Source organism: Acipenser ruthenus, chromosome 2 (assembly GCF_902713425.1).
Source record: "Acipenser ruthenus chromosome 2, fAciRut3.2 maternal haplotype, whole genome shotgun sequence".
Taxonomy (NCBI): domain Eukaryota; kingdom Metazoa; phylum Chordata; class Actinopteri; order Acipenseriformes; family Acipenseridae; genus Acipenser; species Acipenser ruthenus.
The window spans coordinates 58821251-58837629 of NC_081190.1; positions in this window are offsets into that span (position 1 = coordinate 58821251).

The window sequence follows — 16379 nt, forward strand, 5'->3', positions numbered from 1 at the left end:
TCTCGCCATTATGAGAGCAATATACTACTTCCTGCAGTACAATACTGTCCAAATAATGCTTAAGAGGGTGTAGTAACACAGTCTGTTCCAACACTGCTTTTATACAGACAGAGGGTTTGTAAGTAATCAACAAAAGTTGGGACACCTGTAGGAATTGTTAGCATCAACATTTAAGGCTTAATTTACTTCCATTGCTGCAGAACATCTGTAAGTTGTTAACCCATTACTTGTTCCCTGAAAAAGGCCTTTTTGTATAACTCTGAAATGTACATTATTTTTCAGTTTTTGGTAACCTAAACTTTTTTTTTTAACCTCTGGCAGTGAATAACCAGAAATAGTACAAAGGTAAGCGGTAAACGCTTACCTTTGTACTATTTCAGGTTATTCACTGGACTTGAACTGCTTAAATTTCAATAAAAACTGGAAAAATGGGGGTGTTCTAAAACTTTTGACCGGTAGTGTGTGTGTATATATATATATATATATATATATACACAGTGAAACTCTAATACAACGTACTGCCGTAATGTATGTAATAACCAGATACATGCACATACCTGCCAAATCAGCACAAAAATCAAAACCTAGTACTGTATGTACTAATTGATTAATGTACATATACAATGCAGTATAAAGGTTTATTACAGAAGAAACAATATAAAACAATGTAACATGCAATTTGTACTGTACATTACTATACAGTATGTAACATTATGTATTTTAATTATTTAATACAGTAATTCTATGTTGCTTAAATTATCTTAGATCACATCACATATTAGCAAGTTAAAGGTCTTTCGACTTTTAATTAAATAAAAGAACGTCTTATCCGCCCCAGATTTTCCCTTTGTGCAAATGCCCATCTAATTTATTTACTATGGCGTGGGCATTTTTTCCCCCATACGAATTATTCCCCTTCAATGAAAATAAACAAAATTTGTTTATGAGGAGAGAAAAAAGAAAGAACTTGTATACATTACAGTGGTTTCTGGGATACAGTCATCCAGCGAAGTGTTTTTTTCAACAACAGCTGGGTTAAACTAATTTGGTTTCATTACGGCAATCTGGACGCTCTAACACTGTTGGGCTTGGGTTCAGGTAAATTGCTTTTGAACTCTTTTTTTCCTCTAATGTGGACAAGGCCTTAGATGAAAGCCTCAGCGACTGCTGCTTTTTAAACTTGAGCTCTTTGACAACATAATTCTGACTGCTTTCATCCCTTTAAGATTTCTGCAATAATGTACAGTTTGTCCTTAAGTGAAATTGACGATCTTTTAGCGGTGGCCATGATAATTCTGCATAAATTACAGTAATAGAGAGCAAGGTAGGCCTACAAGTACGCAATATGCATACCATCGCGGTACGTGCGTAATAACAGGAAGTATGCACTATCAGAGTACGTACTAAAAGGAGAATTTAAACAGGATTTAATACGATTTTATTCAGTTCCATGATACTGGTTTTTTATATCAGTGTGTACGTTATATCCCAGTTACATTGTAAATGGGTTTGACTATATATACTGTAGTGCACAAAACTTAAAATGTGTCCAAAACACGTTTTAAATTATCTTAGATCACATCACATATTAGCAAGTTAAAGGTCTTTATTTTTTATATAAAGGAAATCACGCTCTCTTTTCTTTTTTTTTTGTTTCTTTTTTTTAATGTTTAGCTGCAAAGGCAGGAGAAAGAAAACACACACAATCAATCAATCAATATTTGTTTTAAAAAGCGCCTTTCATAGAGGACCACCATCACAAAGCGCTTTACAGGATAGTGAGGAACAATGCATAATACATTAAATACAGTGAAATACAGGGCATAGTACATTAAATACCAACAGTTTAAAAAAATGCAAATACATTAAATACAGCCATAATACATTAAATACAAGGCTAGGGTGTGAATTCTAAACATTGTGGATGCGTGTGTCATGCAGAATCATACAAATAAGATATCAGGCTTTTTATATTATTTTTTTAGTGGTCGCCAATGGTTTTTCCCCGGTTTTCTCCCCAATTGGAATGCCCAATTATTGTTTTTATCCTATGTTCCTGCCAATCTGTCATTTTTCGCACAACGGATCCACAGCGTAGCCACCAGATCTATAGTGCGCCACTCGGGAGCCCAACAGATATCAGGCTTAAAGAGCATTGAAAGCAAGCAAGAACAAGTGGGTCTTGAGAGTTGATTTGAAGCGAGCGACTGTGGGAGCTACAAGCACTAAAGCTGGGAGAGAGTTCCAGAGAGTCGGGGCAATGAAGCTAAGAGCGTTCTCCGAGTATGGTGCACTTTTGCTTGGGTATAACAAGCAAGCCAGAGTCAGAGGACCTCAGCTTGCGTGCAGGGACATAGCGGGTCTGCAGGTTGGAGAGATACTCTGGACCTGTGTGATGAAGGGCCTTGTAAGCAAGCAGGAGAATTTTGAAAGTAATCCTGAATTTTACAGGTAGCCAGTGCAGCTGGGCAAGACAGGGGGTGATGTGATCATGTTTTTTACATCTGGTAAGGATCCTAGCAGTGGCATTTTGAACCAGCTGCAATCGGTTTATGGCACATGACGGAAGACCACCATAGAGAGAGTTACAGTAGTCGAGTCGAGAGGAGAAGAATGCGTGACAGAGTATCTCTGCATCCGGGAGGGAAAGGTAGGGACGGACCTTTGAGAAGTTTCGAGGGTGTAGAAGGAGAATTTGACTACTATCCAGTACACCAAGGCTTCTTACAGTGGGGGAGGGCAGCAGCAGACAGTTTCCGAGGTTCAAGGCAGCAATATTTTTCGATCCTACTAGAAGAAGTTATTGTTATTGTTCAGCTGGAGAAAATTGGCAGACATCCAGGCCTCGATGTCTTGGATGCAAGCTGAGAGCCCAACCATGGCAGAGGGACATCTAGGGTCTAGTTTTAGGTAGAGCTGGGTGTCATCTGCATAGGAGTGAAACATGAGGCTATGTTGGTGAATGAGGTGAGGCTATGTTGGTGAATGAGGTGACCCAAGGGAAGCATGTACATGTTGAAGAGAAGAGGCCCAAGAACAGACTGTGATAAAGAGAGAAAGGATCAATGTTGTAAATCTCCCTCCCGACCAGAAAGGGCGCTGTGGTTTGCTGCCTCCTAGATGGGCCGCCTTTACGGTAGGTGGAAACCGGAAGGTGACCATATTAGGAGGAGCGCGTAGTTGCACATACCCGGAAAGACTCCATTGCAATCCGCTGCAGGACGACCCTCTATTGGAGAAACCATGGTGATGGGTTGATTTCAGGGAGGAGTTTGTGGGTACAAAGGGGAAGCAACTACGTCAGTACACCGCCTTGCGCTGACAAACGTAAACAGATGGCCGGAGCCAGTATTGTTTGTTGTTTTTTGTTACGTGTGTTTTGTGTTGCAGAGGAGGAGTGAGCACCCCGGAGCTGTAGCTACAGAGTCAGCAGGTAACCCTGAGCACTTCCCTGCACAGCACCACATACACTCGCATCACGATCCCCCCGGAATTGAGCACACACGCTTTCGTGCACAGAGGACACTGAAAGGGCATAGTCCCTTGGATTATTATTGTTATTATTATTTTGGGGTTTGCAAGCCCGCCATGTACCCCCCAATACCATTGCTGGTAGAGGGGCGGACTCTTTCTTTTGTGTTATAATAAACACGGACCATTCTTTTGGGAGAAATAATTTCTGGACATTTACTCTGTTCCCCACACCACTTGCACCTGACGACACAGACCCTTGGGGGACACCGCAAGTGGCCTGGTTTGTGTCAGCACTGCTTCCATCATAGAAAACAGACTGCATGCCTCCAGATAGGTAAGAGGACAACCAGGAGAGACAGGTTCCAGAGATCCCAGCATACTTCTGAAGGTGGTCAAGAAGAATGCTATGATCTATGGTCTCAAAAGCAGCAGTTAGGTCACGGAGGACAAGCACAGGGGGAGCAGCAGCATCAGCATTAAGCAGGCGATCATTTACAATCCGGAGCAGAACAGTTTCGGTACTGTGTAATTCTGCATTTGTGTTCACAATCTATGTTACGAAGTCTGCATTTCTTAATTTTGGGTTATGCGGCCCTGTGGACCACTTTTTGGAATCCCTGCCAATAATTCTCCACTTTCATTGACCCGATCCAGCAGTAGTAAATTAATTCTATAGAGATCAATGCTTATGTTAATCTGTACAAAGTGAAAAGGTTGTGAATGTAAATAGAAGTAAAGACATGCTAAAAATCCATTAATGTAAAACAATTGCTAAATTGCTTTAATTCTAGGATGTTTGTGTCACTGTTGAGATACATTTTGCAGAAACAGCTTTCACCTATGCCTTCTATCTCCTGAATGTACCCAGTTCTGTCATTTATAACATCCTACTCATTCTTCACTTGTGACATTTCAACCTTTTGGATTAGCTCAGGTGCATTCCTTGTGCTAAGCCCTCATGCCAACTCCAGCTGTTACATTTTTTTACAGCTTCGAGTAACTAAATCATTGTATAACATAACAAATGGTCTACCCTTAGAAATGTCAGGCTGCGTTATAAACAATGAAGCCTGACAGTTCTAGTGGTAGCACATAGTTAAAAGAATCCTAAGAGTTTTGCCATACAATAGCATTAGAAACTGGCAATGTCAAAGGGATGCAAATCTTAAAAACAATTGTGCTCATTTTAGATGTATTTGTGCAAACACACACCATTAATAGACTTGCTATATTTGCTAGCATAAGTTCATTAAAAATAGTTTAAAAATAAAGCCAAAATTGGACAGTATGGCTTCCAGATCATTACTGAAATATCGTATTTGTCCTTTGTTTATTCCTCTTTGGCCTGTCAGTTCAATGTTTATAATTTTTTTCATGTTAATCTAGCACAGCAAAGTCTTCAGACGCCTAAGTGTTTGTGGGAAAACTATTTGTTTCTCTAGTTGTGAGTTATGAATTACAAAACTTGCTAAAGACATTTTACAGCTTATTGCAACTGTCTGACTGCCAGTCTGTAGGTCACAAGTGCATTTTTTTCATTGATGAAACTTGCTCAGGCACCCTGATTGATCTGTCTCTCTGTTAGTATACTTTACTTCTGCGGTGAAACTGGACTGATAAACTAATACCTCCCTATATGTGGAACAAAGTATATTAATAATGTAGCTATGTTACTGCCTGCCTTATTTGCATTAATAAAAATAGACTAAATATAATGTGAGTTAAAGTCTTGTAAGTAGGGAACCTTGTGTAGACTATATTATAAAATACATTATTATCCACTTTGCTTTTTATTACATTAGTTTCAAGTATATGCTGCACTTAATATATTTTAATATATTTAATATATTGTTGTCACCGATGGCCTGATTGGTGTGTGTGGGTGGTGACGTCAGGTACAGGAAGCAGCACAAAACAAACTGACGGTACGGGCTAAAACGGCCGCAGCCGTATCTTTATTAAATAATAAAACAAAGATTTAAACAATACACACAACAAACAAAAGGGCACATGGGCCAAAGTAAAACAAACACAAAACTGTAAGGCTATTCTATAACAACGAGTACCTTGTTTGCTGGCTGCTAGCATTCATTCTTAATCTCTTTAACTCTCCTCATAACTCTCTCTTTGTCTGAGCCTGGAGTAGGTCTTTTATACTGTGGCTGGAGCCTTAATTACCCATTAAATCACCATATTAAGGCTCCAGCCACATTCCCACGAGCTACTTAGGATGGGGGATTCAACCTCATCCATGCCAACCACATTTTACAAGACTGGCTTTTCTCCGGTCTTAAATAATAAATATTACTGTTGGACGGCTTTCGTCTGTCTGCACACAAACACAACAACAACAACAACAACAATCATACATAAATAAAATACACACTAGGGGTGGGCACCCCGTCACAATTATATAAAGATTAGTATAGTTTTAGTAGTCATGGTGGTAATAGTTAAGCCTTCCAGGTTCTCCCTCCATGCACTTGGTTGTGAATAAGGCTCCATAGAAATGTTACTACATTAGAAACCCCTGCACTCTGCAAGATGCTGGCATTAAGTAAGCTCAAGGCATATATATGGTAGCAGGATAAAGCAGGTGCCATATTACAGAGACAAAAAGAGAAAAATGTCAAGCGAGTAACAAAGTTCTATCATGTATAGTAACACTTACTAAAAACACAGAAGAGTTGTTTATGCTGAAATGAGATTTTTAATAGCTCTCATAAAGTTGCACATATCACCCTGGAACTGACACTATTAATGGAACATGTTTATTCATCTTGTCAAGATTTAGAAAATAGCCTTGAGTATGTATTGATTTTACAGAGCACTCTCATTGACGGTATACTAAAATATGTATGGTGTTTATGTGTGTTTTTCTGACTCTTATTCTAGCATTTGTAGTTTATTGTTTTGCAACACGTTTGGACAGCACTGCTCTACTATATCTGCATGTTCAGTTTATAAATAACAATAATAAGTATTTGAATAATTTATAAAGCACCAACTTCCCATAAAATTATAAGTAGCAATTCAAAAGCATTAGTTACTCTACTCTTTAAAGCACACAGTTATTTATCACTCTAAATGGAAAAATGAACCAATAATTAACTACAGTTGCTTTACCAGGGCCTTTGAAATATGTACTGTATAGAAAACAATTTGGTATGGTTGCAAATTTGGGAATTCGCATTCTCAAAAAATATTGTATTTATTCTAAGATGATGGAATAGCATTACAATCATTCTAATACAATAGGTATGCCAGGCATTAACAAGCTTATGACAATGTGGTGATCACACCAACCAAAACTGCACAGGCATGCTGGGACAAATGGCATTTTCTTGAGCATTTGATTTCTAGACATGTATGCCTTACATTTACAATGTTAAATTATTGTTGAAGCACACATATGCAATGATAACATTATGAAAGTGAGGCTGGGTGCCAAGCATCTCTGCCAACAATCACAGGTGTGGCCATTCCCCAATTAAGTAATTGGGTGCTAACTGGGGAATGACAACGTATATAAGGGGAGAAATCCACTTTGTTCGGAGTGTTAATTTAGAGGAAAGGATGGGAGTAGTAGGTTGTGCTCTCAGGCACTGTGGTAGCTCAGCTTGGGTGCAGTTTGATTTGTTTCTTTAAATCTTTTGTTTGTTTTGTGTTTCTGTATTGCTAATAGAAGTGTGCATAAGCACTAAAACTGCAGCTTTCCGACTCTGTGTCTGCTTCCTGCTGGTAACTAGCCTTGGCCACAACATTACCCTGTCACAGGAAGTAATTAACTTCCCCTTTTTAAAATTCTTAAAAACAAATCTAATATTTCTTAACCTTAAACCTAATTTTATTTAGCATGTGTATAAATAAAATGTTGCTTACTTACGAAAAATTAATGCTGACTAAAAAGTGTTGAAATGATAAAGACACTTGTCTGTTTCCTGGAAAATGCTGAGTTTCTTTTAATCAGCATTACAGTTTCTATCCTGGGGCCATATTCTTGAAACGTTCTTAAGAAAAAAATTCTTCTTAAATCAAACTTTTTTTCTTAACTTTGGACTTACAAAAAAAGTTTAGAAGAACAGCTATTCTCAAAAGAAAAATCCTTAGGAATCTCAATTTGTTTCTTAAAATGTTTCTGAACTTTAAGATAACTAAACCCTTGTCTTAAAATTAGTAGCTCCTGGCAGGTATGCAGGAGAAATACATATTAAAATGTTTTAATAGTTTAATAACGACATGTAAATATATACATATATATATTTGAAGTATGTTTACATATTTGTTTATATTATTGTGAATCTTATGAATTCCCAAATGCAGTTGTTTTTCATTATGGGTATGTTTCATAATCAGTTAATATAGACCTAAATCATGCTATAACTAACTATAATTACTGTGTAAATCTAATTTCCCTATTAATTTAGTTTTCCTTGCTGTGACCTCCTCAACGACAACCTCCAATTCATGTTTTGAAAAATGTCTGTTAATTTTTTTATCTTCCATTTATTTCTATTACCTGTTGAGTGAGAGTGAGGTGTCAGCATCACTTCAGGGATTTAAAAATGCAGTGAAATTACCTCGCGTTTTTAGTCAGTGATTGACAGGTCACTGCAGCTAGCTAATCACAATTTACGTATTACCTTTGTTTTGCTTTTACAGGCAGTCACAAAAAAGGAAAATGCATAATAATAATAATAAACATATATATATATATATTACTGTTATTTATTTTTGTAGGTAGGCCTTGCATGTCCCTGATAAACACCCACGGCAGCCGATGGTCGGTGCAAGGAGGGATGAACTTATTAAACTCTTTGCTTATAACTACAGCCTATAACTGTAACTGTTTTTACCATTAAGAAGAAGACAATGATCTATTCACCGCACTACAATCTAGTCACCGGGGCTATTTCCGTTTTCCAAAGCCGTAGTCCTAAGAACAGATCTGCAAAGAGATTCCCCAGGTAGAAGCACGATTTTCGGTCAATTAAAAAAATAGAGCTCCATGCTGCTGCTGGGAGTTGTACCATGATAGTTTTTTTTTACGGCTATATTTCTATTAAATTGAGTTAACAGCACAAATCACAGCATTCCCATCTAGTTAAAAAGCCTGTCACTAACAATTATTGATATAGTCATTTTATTATAGTTTTATTTCTGTTTAGATTTGCCCGAATGTATAAGAGGATCAAAATAAATTGCTCAGATGGAACTAACAGAAGCCTGCGTTCATGTTAATATTTATGCAAACAAGGCTTGATTTGTGTGGTTTATTTATTTATTTTAGTAACACGCTATGTAATACATATGCAGGAATAAATAAATAATGAATTAATTAAAATGTAAAGTGTGATGTGTTTAGCTAAATCACAATACATGTATTTTAAACACAATTTAGCAGCCTTAGGCCTATATTACTCAGGATTTTTTTTCTTTCTTAAGAAGTTATTAAGAACAAATTTAGGAAGATCGTAAGAAGAATTAAACTTAAGAAAAATCCTAGGAAGATCTTAACTATTTTCTTACAAACTCTTAAGTTTTATCCTAAGAATACGGCCCCTGGTAGTTACTTGGCCATTTGACCTAGTGGATCTTCTTGGCTTAAGGTGAATATATATATATATATATATATATATATATATATATATATATATATATATATATATATATATAGGATACACCATGAACGTTTATAGAGTAATGTAGTTATTCCATAAATGAGGATAGCTGATTAACCCACGAGCCCCTGAAATAATGTTGCTGTTTCTGCTATCCTCATGTATGAAATAACCACATCACTCTATAAATATTCATGGAGTATTCTGTTTCATCCACCATTGGATGAAACTTTCCTTTACTCAGGCTCCACATCTGCTTAGCAACATGGCATAATTTGGAACAGTGCAATTTACCTGGTCATTCTTGTGTGGGATTTGAATGAATCTAAAAGAGATTCCAAAATTAGATCTGGTAAGAAAGATATTCACTCAGGACCACCAAATATGAAAAAAGTTATTTAATGCTAGATGTATCAACGCTTGTTGTATAAATACAGAATACTCCATAAATGTTCTTGAAGTAATTTAGTTAGAGAAAGTGGATTCAACGCAAGAACTGTCAACACTGTATAATTTCCTTGGCACCGTCATTATAATAAAAGGCAATTGTACCACTGTACTCTTCTTTCTATACATAATGTAATTATGGGACATCCTGCTGCCTCATACAATAGGCTTGATTCTCAAAGAGATACACACACCCAAGACTACAGAAACTCAGTAGACTTGTCTGCATGTATGACTTTAAGAATTCCACACTAATCAATAGGATTTGTTCTGAATCGAGATACTAATAATATGTTAGTTCACCCCCTAGTCTCTGTAAGTCGCTTTGGATAAAAGCATCTGCTAAATCTGCTAAATGTTATGTATACTCATACAGTTTCCCACATTATATGTTTCAATGTATTTCTTTATTTGAAGGAAACAGACTGGAGGTATAAAACTGATAATCAAGAAAAAATGAAGTTCTGCATTGCTCAGCATTCCTCAAGAACAACGGCAACCAAGATACAGTATGCAATTTCTAAAATATACTTTGAGTTGAAACTTCAAACGTGTGTCTGTGTATTACAGAAGCTATGGACAGCATACACACAGAATGGTAATGCAGTATTTACAGAAAATCATTATCAAGTTCAGAAGTACCCAATGACAGATTAACAATTGTAAAAAAAAAAAAAAAAAAAGAACATTTGCTCAATCAAATCATCAATATTAATTACAAAACGCATAAACTAATAAATCTTCTGGTGTCAGTTCTTCTTGGAACAGCAGTGACATAATTACGCTTTATGAAGAAAATGTGTTTTTGCTTTTGATTAGTGTACAGTGTTAAACACAACCGTAGAATAAAATAATAAAAGTGAGCTACTGTTTTTGGTGTAAAGACCTTAGTAAATGTATCTATATTTGTTGCATTTAATTACAAAACAAGGGGCCCTATTTAGCAACTTTTGCAAACCCCTCACTCACCAAATACTTGTGAAAACCAGTTCTAAACTGCGCAAACTACATGGTCGACTATAAATACTGCTGAAATTACCAGGGAAGCAGGCAAAGAAAAGAGAAGAAAAAGAGAAATAAAAGAAATATGGAGTGTGCACTGGATTTTTACATGGCCAGACAAAGAGAGGAGGTGGAGGAGACATCCCCAAATATTTAGAAGTCATCTGTCTTTTCTGAGCCTGTCTGACACAATGCATTAATTTCACATCAACAGGCAAACAATCACTGACATCTGCCAACTGCTTCAGGGTGACCTGGAAGGAGACATGCGGAGAGCACACTGTGTGCCTGTAGCACTAAGGGTACCCGCTGCACTAACATTTTATGCCACTGGCTCGTTCCACTGTGGGTTATACTGCAGGCATGAGCCAGTTGGCTGTATCATGTGCAGTGCGAGATGTAACCTCAGCTTTAGTAAAGCAGGCAGGAGAATTAATCCATCTCTCACGAGCTGCAACAAAATACAAATAGGATTTTCTTGGGAGGTGTGGGTTTCCTGGTGTCCTGGGAGCCATTGATTGCACACATGTGCAGCTACGCACACCAACACAGAATAGGCACCTCTACATAAATCGTAAGGGGACCTATTACGTCAATGTGCAAGTAGTGTGTGATGCCAGCAACTACATCACAAATGCGTATGCAAACTCTCCTGGCTCCGCTCATGACTCGCTTATCCTCGCTAATTTGCAGTTGGCAGCTGTGTTTCAGCGGGATGACAGTCTGAGAGGCTGTTTGATAGGGGACAACAGGTGTCCAGTGAAACGGTGGCAACTGACACCGCTGTTCAACCCCACGACCCCTGCAGAACAGATGTATAACCGTATGTCACAGGATGGCTTCAGTGGTGACAACAGACCCGGAACAGAAACACACAGAGTGGTGAGTGAATTGTGAATTGCGTTGTTGCGCTGGTTTATTGCAAAATAAAAGGTTGAACAAACACTGACTGAACAAACAAAACAGTGCGAAGGCCGAAACAAATATACAACAAACAATAACAAGTATCGTGCTGGTTTAAAAGCCAGCACGCTTAGCAATTGTTATTTATTTTTCTTAATTCATTCTGTCCTCTCCACACCCGTTCTCCACTTTCGAACACACAACCCAGAGTGACTGAAACGTGCCCTTATATATACAGTTGTGCCGGGATTCAATTACTAATTCATTATCCACTTGAATCCCAGCACGTGAACTAATTTGTGCATTCCCCGTGCTCACATACTAATACACATTTTATCTGCACATGAAGTGATTGTGCAATCCCTGTGCCTAAATACAACTACATAATTTAAAACACTTGTGCTACATAACCCCACATTATATCCTGTGCACTTATACATACACCAACAATAACACACTACATACAACAGATAAACATAAAATACACACAGGGGCCGGGCACACTGCCACACCGTACCTTTAAATATGCTCGTACTGTAATTGAGTGAACATTTGAAATCCTAAAAATGTGATTCTGATGTTTGGATGTCTCGGGGGAACACTACAATACACTCCTCAGAAGGTTAGCAATATCATCCTGGCTTGTTTCCGTAATGGATGTGATGTTGAACTTACAGAGGAAAGATTACAGGGTTTGAGGGATGCAGATGCTGAATTTGAAGCCCCAGTGGTGGAGGTTGCAGATGATGCAAGTGCCAGGCAGGTCAGACAAAGCCTTATAGATTAGCCTTGTTTGAAGGGCTGGGCCATCCTCCTCACTTGGGCTGCTGGACATTTTTTTATTTCTTTGCACTTTTGTCTCCTTCCTCTTTTTTTAGTTTCAAAATGCCCTCTGTTCGCTATCGCAGATGCACAGGTGCTCTTAAAGGGAATGTTGAATCTTTATTGGTTGTAACCTTACTCCCCCCACTGTGCTTTGATTGGCTGGGCGTATGATTCGCTATTTGATGTGAGTTAGCCCACGCATGAGACCCGACTTCTAAATCACGTTTTCGTGCGGCATCGCGGTGCTTCGCTAACGTTGTCATTTTTTGCCCGAGCAGAAGCGGCTGCACACATGTTTGCTAAATAGGGCTCAAGGTGTTAAAATGATAAAAAAATATTTTTGCTCATTTTAAATGCATCTCTGCAAACACACTCCAAATGCGCATTGATAACTAATGTAATAATAGACTTGAGTTATTTTCTTTTTTATAAATAACGTTAAAAAAAAAAAGTCGTTTTTATAGTTTTGTATATACAAGGCCGAAACAAATATATTCAGTTTTGATGAAGGCTCCACCTTCCTTATTGCTGATTTTAACAGGTACCAAATACTGTAAGTGTTATCCTAAAACACTTGCACAAAGTTATCATTTTGTATTAATCCAAGGGTAGGTTGAAGGACATTCTCAGTTTGCTTCTTACTCTCAGTAAGTCTGTTACTGTTTAAGTTCCAAGGTCTTTCACCTCAGTAGTGTCTTTGGGATGCTATTTTTCTTTCAGAAATGACAACCTAGCAGTGCTGAGAAAACTCAAGGTACAAAAATATACTTTATCTAACCAGTTTGATACTTAGTGTGCAGATGTTTTCTGTTTTTTTGCTATATTGTGTAGGTGCACTGAAACTCTGAGTAATTACAAAACCTTTAGAAATTTGACGCTGTTAGGTAATAATTAAATGGAATAGAATGATTATATTCCTTACTTTTATTGTTTTGATATGAAACCATTTTTTTTCACTGTCGTTAGTTTCCTTACAAATGCGTAATCTCTGAAATGAATTGTGGGATTGTGTCCTGGGCAAGATGTTATTTCTGATTAAACTCGACAAAGAAATTCATATCCCACTTAGGTTCAACAAAAGGTAACGTTTAAGTGGCGAGTCAGTTGCATTTGCTGGTTTTGCAACATATTTTCATTATCAGTTTACAGCCTCGGTACAGCAGCACAGCAGTAAAAATATCAGCGGCCTGGATGAGAGGAAAATTCACTTCCAATCGCCTTTGAAAACGCTTAATGTAGAAGTGTACTGCCATTGATTGATACTCAACTGTAAAGGTGAGGGAAGGGCAACATTTCTTGTTTTGAAATCTACCCATTAATAAATACAATGTAGTTCTGTTTCAATTTGTTTAACACCTCCTGACAAATACTTCTTAAATGTAATGATATTGTGGTAAGTACTTGATAAAACAAGTATGTTTAAATTACATGAATGAATAACCCTGCAAAAATCTCAAGGATGTCATTGACAAGTACTTGAGGTTTTATGTACAGCGGCTCTCAAAAGTATTCATCCCCCTTGGACTTTTCCACATTTTATCGTGTTACAACATGGAATCAAAATGGATTTAATTAGGAGTGTTTGCCACTGATCAACACAAACAAAGTCCATAATGTCAAAGTGAAAAATAAAATCTACAAATTGTTCTAAATTATTTACAAATACAAAACAGAAAATAATTGATTGCATAAGTATTCACCCCCTTTAGTCAATATTTGGTAGAGGCACCTTTGGCAGCAATTACAGCCATGAGTCTATTTGGATAAGTCTCTACCAGCTTTGCACATCTGGACACTGCAATTTATGCCCATTCTTCTTTGCAAAATTGCTCAAGCTCAGTCAAGTTGGATGGGGACCTTTGGTGAACAGCAATTTCCAGGCCCTGACGCAGAGAAGCATCCCCATAGCATGATGCTGCCACAACCATGCTTCACGGTAGGGATGGTGTTCTCAGTATGATGTGCGGTGTTAGGCTTGCGCCAAACATAGCAATTAGCGTTGAGGCCAAAAAGCTCTATTTTGGTCTCATCAGACCATAGAATCTTCTTCCACTTGGTCTCAGAGTCTCCCACATGCCTTCTGGCAAACTCTAGCTGAGATTTGATGTGAGTTTCTTTCAACAATGGCTTTCTTTTTGCCACTCTCCCATAAAGGCCAGTTTTGTGAAGCACCCGGGCTATTGTTGCCATATGCACAGTGTCTCCCAGCTCAGCTGAGGAAGACTGTAACTCCTTTACAGTTGCCATAGGCCTCTTGGTGGCCTCCCTGACTAGTGCCCTTCTCGCCCGGATACTCCGTTTTTGAGGACGGCCTGTTCTAGACAGATTCACAGTTGTGCCATATTCTCTCCATTTCTTAATAATGGACTTTACTGTGCTCCGGGGAATATTCAATGCCTTGGAAATGTCCTTATATCCTACCCCTGATTGGTGCTTTTGAAGAACCTTATTCCGGATTTGCTTTGAATGTTCCTTCATCTTCATAATGTAGTTTTTGTCAGGAAATGTACTAATCAACTGTGGGACCTCCCAGAGAGGTGTATTTAACCTGAAATCATGTGAAACACCTTAATTGCACAAAGGTGGACTCCATTCAACTAATTATGTGACTTCTAAAGACAATTGGTTGCACCAGAGCTAATTTAGGTGTGTCATAGCAAAAGGGGTGAATACTTATGCAATCAATTATTTTCTGATTTATATTTGTAATTAATTTAAAACAATTTGTAGATTTTATTTTTCATTTTGACATTATGGACTTTTTTGTGTTGATCAGTGGAAAAGTCCAAAGGGGGTGAATACTTTTGAGAGCCACTGTATATTTTGTCCTTAACTGTAAATTGTTTGCAGTGACAGTTCTGACTGTATGAAATTGAACCTTCTTGTTCCAAACAGCCCTGTGTTTTTATTGTTTTTGTTAAGATCATAGAACCAGATGTTACATACAGTATAGTATTGTATGCTGTAATTAATTAAAAGGAACAATAGGAAAATGAGGTTTCTTTTTGACTAATTAATTGAAGACTAATGACACTTTATTAGGAGCTCAAATGGGATAATTGTACACCCTAAATGACTCAGTTACATCTGTGAGGAACCCAGTGTTTTTGCAATCAAGCAACAGTCGATCATGTATGGGGGACGATTATGTAATTCCCTATATTACACACTCTGCAGACTTTCCATTGGAGTCAGCTACTACCAAAAGCGTCTTTTGTCATAAAGCCAGTGGGAGAGCCCAGCAAGAAGCTCTCGTCCACAGTAAAAAAGATGCTGCCAGTAGTGCAGCCATAGCCATGTACTCAACAATGGAGATACAGCAGTGACTTCTTGCAACAGAGATCTAACTGTACAGTGATCAATTCCGTGACATTTTTATATTAAAACATTTTAGCAACAGCTACCTGGCAACTGGCAACAGACAGTGTTGGTTACATTATTATTGCCCACGAATTAAGAATATGGTTTTGGTAAATGTTACTTCATACAGATAGTGACATAAATTGGATACATGAGTAGCAACTGTACAGTATGATTAAATCACAGGGCAAAGAAGATCCCAGAATTCTTCATTTAGAAAAAAAGGTTCAGTTATTTATAAGAATGAAAACATACACCTATAGTACAGAGCTGCATTGACCAGGAACAGTTTGCCTCTTCATTCGTCAACAACCCTTCTCTCAGGCACCAACAGCGCCCACAGATACTTCCCAGGCTGGGATGTTGATACCAGGAAAAATTAGATCCTCCTTTTTTATTGAATTTTTTTGATTCACAATGAAATTAACAAGCAAGCTTACAGATGATATACACCCTTGTTTTTAGCAGTTCAGTTTGAATGGCTGTGTTGTACAGTATGTCTGTAACTTAACCTACTACAATGTTGTTTTGTATACAATTGAGTGTGTTGCAGCTTTAATTCAAAGATGTGATTTAGCCTTCATATCCAACCTTTCTATTGCCCAAACCTATTCTTCCCTCAAGCCATTTTCATGTATTAATGTCAATTAATAAATGAGCAAGACTGTTCTCCCTGATAGATTTCCTCCCAAGTACTACAATAAGGTAGTTTGAAGTGATTTATCATAATTTTAGTCATGCTTAAAG